This window comes from Solanum tuberosum, unplaced genomic scaffold (genome assembly GCF_000226075.1).
Source record: "Solanum tuberosum cultivar DM 1-3 516 R44 unplaced genomic scaffold, SolTub_3.0 scf00059, whole genome shotgun sequence".
NCBI classification, from domain to species: Eukaryota; Viridiplantae; Streptophyta; class Magnoliopsida; order Solanales; family Solanaceae; genus Solanum; species Solanum tuberosum.
In genome coordinates, this window is record NW_006238983.1 from 531,289 (window position 1) to 535,924 (window position 4,636).

Below are 4,636 nucleotides of genomic sequence, written 5' to 3' on the forward strand. Positions count from 1 at the left end.
ATATTCAGTTATTTCAGTTTGTTAGGATGATTGGGGGTCATGTCCTGGCATCCCGCATAGTATTATAGGCGTCATATACAGATAGACAGTAGTTCATGAGTCTTTTCATTTTCAGTTGTTTATGTTGAGACTTGAGTTGCCTCTTTGGCTAGTTGAATGTTTTATTTCTAAACTATTCTAATTATTTCTTTGAGACATTAAGTAAAGTTGTGATTTTGAGTTCATCTTATGTATGAGTAAGTCTTCCGCTAAGAGTTAAGCCATGTCAAAGTTCACTTGGAGCCAACAATGGTTCTCCAGTGCCCGTCGCACCTAGGGTATAGGCTCGGGCCGTGACATCCAAGTACAAATTAGATTGTTGTTAACTGTACCAATGAAAAGAAGATACAGATTTGACACGTGCATCACCTGTCATGTTTTCTTTTTTTGTTTGATATATTTTGTAAGTTTAGTTTAAATGAGTTTTAATTATGTCATTCTACTGTATATGTTTCCCTATTATTAAAAGGTATTCCTCTTATATTTAAAGTAACTAATGCACGTATTTTGTACATGTATCACCTATATATTAATTATATCTAATTTTTATGTATGTGTTCCACACATATATCACCTTCTTCTTTTTTGTATATTTGGTAATAATAAGTTTAATTTAAATGAGATTTAAATATGTTGATGCATGATATATGTATTTTCTATTATAAAAATATATGTTCTTTTGATGTTTATATAACTACTGCACGTGTTATGAATTTAATTTGAATTTTTTTTCAACACCATTATTTATTTTGTACTCAATTTTTGAATTTTTTTTTTTACATTAATCTACTTTATAATAACTTTAGACATGCGATAAAGGCAAATATATATGGTGAATGAACTTTGGGAAATACGTATTAAATAAAGATAAATGACAACAAAAAATTTAGTTATATAAGGAGTGCACTTGATCAATTTCAAGAGAAAACATATTCTTCTTCTAAAATTTCTGACTTAGAGAGAAGAATTAATTTTTTTTTTCCGAAGTGTGTTGCAACAAATGAGTTAAATATTGGAAACAAATTAGGAAATAGAAGTTATTACATTATAAAGTTATAGTGCATAAATAACGCAAGTTTTTCTTCTCTTTCATTTTTATTTCCTTCTCATCTATTACTTCGATGTCTTTTATGCTATGGAGCATTTTGTACTCATATGAAATTCATTTATCGTGTACGAACTACTCTTTGATTATTTTTCGAGAAAAAGTTCATCATACATTCGCACGTATATGCATCCAATACATTTTTTTATTGAAAATCTACCATCAGCTTAACCTGCAGACCCACAACATGTAAGTTGATAAAATGCTATTTTACACTCTCCAGTATATGCATCTAAAATTTTACTTACAAGGAAATCATCTCAACATGCGAGTTCACAAAATGTCATCCTACGTTTTCCTATCTGTACATCCAACATTTATTTTTTCAAAAAAATTTCTATCAACTCAACCTTTGGTCCCACCCGATAAGAAATGACTGAGCACTACTAACCTATTTAAACAAATGGCTAGAAGAAAGAGTGATGTAGCGATAAGCAGGGGGAGCATCGCCAATAAATATTCTACAAATGAAAATAAGAAACGAAGGTGGAGATTCAAATACAAATGAGATTATTGTTGACTATACAACTGAAAAGAAGGTACAAATTTTGCACGTGTATCATCTATCATTTTTTTTAGTATATTTTGTATGTATATTTTAAATGACTTTTAAATATTTCATTCTACGGTATATGATTATCTATTATTAAAAGGTATTTCTGTTATATTTAAAGTAACTAATGCATGTATTTTGTACATGTATCACTTATATATTTATTTTAGTTCATTTTTATGTACACCTTTCACGCATATACCCTTTTTAGATTTTTATACATTTAGTAATAGTAAGTTTAGTTTAAATTAGCTTTAAATATGTTGATATATTATACATTATATATGTATTTTTTATTATTAAAATTATATGTTCTTCCTAAGTTTTTATAACTAGTGCACATGTTATGCATGTAATTTGATTTTTTGGACATCATTATTTAATTTGTACTCAATTTTTAATTATTTCCCCATATTTATCTGCTTGGTAATAACTTTAGACATATGATATCTGAAAGCCAAACAAAAAAGGTAAATGAACTCTGGGCAATACGCATTAAATAAAGATAACTTAGACCAAATTCTTTATTTATATGAGGACACTTGATCAATTTCGAGAGAAAATATATTCTTCTTCTAAAATTTGTGACTTAGAGAGAAAAAAAATATTTTTTTAGATGTGTGTTGCAATAAATAAGTTAAATATAAGCAACAAATTAGGCAAAAGAAATCATTACATTACAAAATTATAGTGCATAATCGGTATTTTCCTCCATACAATTTCTTACTTTGGAGAATTTATTTGTCATTCACACTCCAAAAATGAATAATGGAATTTTTCTCTCTCTTTCATTTTCATTACATTCTCATTTGTTACTTCGATGTCCTTTATGTTATGGAGCATTTCCTACTCATATGAAATTCATGATTCATGTACGAACTACTCATCCATTAATTTTTTGAGCAAAAGAACATTTTATGTTCACATGTATATGCATTAAATACTTTTTAATGAAAACCTACCATCAGCTCAATTTGTTGCCCCACATTATGCGAGTTCATGAAGAAATGATGGCATGATTATCTGGCCAACATCATCGTCGAATCATAACCACTAGATAAAAATGACAGAGCACCAATAATCGATAGACAATAGATGACTAGAAAAAATAGAGTTGTACCGATAAGAAAGGACGGAGCAACGACAATGTATATTTTACAAATGTAAAGAATAAAAGGAGTTAGAGATTCAAATACAAAATGAGATTGTTGTTGATTGTACCAATGAAAAGAAGATATGAATTTTACCCGTGTATCACCTACTATGGTTTGTTTCTTTTTTGGTATATTTTGTAAGTTTAATTTAAATGAGTTTTAAATAAGTCATTCTACGGTATGTATTTTTCTATTATTAAAAGGTATACTTCTTATAGTTAATGTAGCTAATGCATGTATTTTGTATGTGTATTACCTATTTAGCAATTATAAATAATTTTTATTTATGTGTACCACACATATATCATCTGTATATTAATTTTTATATATTTGGTAATAGTCAGTTTAGTTGCAATAAGTTTTAAATATGTTGATAAATGATATATGTATTTCCTTTAATAAAAATATACGTTCTTTCTATGTTTATATAACTAGTGCACATGTAGTGCACGTAATTTGATTTTTTTTGGATATCATTAATTATTTTATACTCAATTTATTTGATTTTTTATATATATTTATCTACTTCGTAATAAATTTAGACATGCGATATTTGAAATCCAAACAAAATTAAAATGGTGACTGAACTTTGGCCAATGCGCATTATAATAAAGACAATTGACAACAAATTCTTTAGCTATATAAGGAGTGCAATTGATCAATTTCACGAGAAAACATATTCCTCTTCTAAAGCTTGTGACTTAGGGAGAAAGCAATTATTACTTTTTTGAAGTATGTTGCAATAAATGAGTTAAATATAGGAAAGAAATTAGGAAAAAGAAAATCATTACATTACCAAATTATAGTTCATAATTGATATTTTTTTCTCAACAACTTCTTACTTTGGAGAATGTATTTGTCATTCACAATCCAAATATAAATAATGCAAAATTTTCTCCTCCTTCATTTTTATTACAGATGTTTCAGACGTAATCAACTGACACTATTTCGGTTCAAGTGCCATCGATCGCGTGTAGTGATATAACCCAACCAAGGGTTGGGATTGTTCCCACATGGAGTGGTTTTGAGAATTAATAGAAAAATAAAATCTAGTTCTAATTAGTCATAGCTATAGATATTAACAATTAAAAATATACTAAATCTAAGGGGTGACACAAACATCAATTATCAATGGGGGGTTTGTGTTAAGCTAATGAATAAAACCGACAAAGATATAAGAAAACGAGATAGGAAGACGGGATTCTTGGGATGTGATAGGAATATGGGATAAACTAGACTATCGGGTTACATGCTTTTGATGGTAGAATGTTGAACATTTGTGACTAGGCTAGACTATAGTGGGAGTAAATTCTCTCTCGAGCAACTTACCCTGAACATTAAGTGCAACCTCCGCCTTAGCCCATTCACTTTTTTGAGCTGAATGTGTGGGAAAAGAACTAGGATTCACTCTCTCGACCTGAACCCATGTCGACCCAATACCACCGGCTATCAATTTAGTAGTCTTAGTTTTACGACCTCTCTCTCGAGCAAGCCAAAAACACTAAGATGAATCGTATTTGCAACTACAATCCCATTAAGTTCATACACAACTACTAAATGAAGTCACATTTAAACAATAAATAAGCCATCAACATGCAAGACCGAACAAATAATCTAACCCATATTCACAAAATCACACCCCAAGAATTGGGGTTTTAACTAGACATGTAAAAGCGATAAAAATGTATACCAATATAAGTTTCCATCAACTGGGTATGAAGAATTAAATCTTAAAACATGTCAAGAGTTAAGAATCTTCGAGACCCACGTCCAATTTCTAAGTGT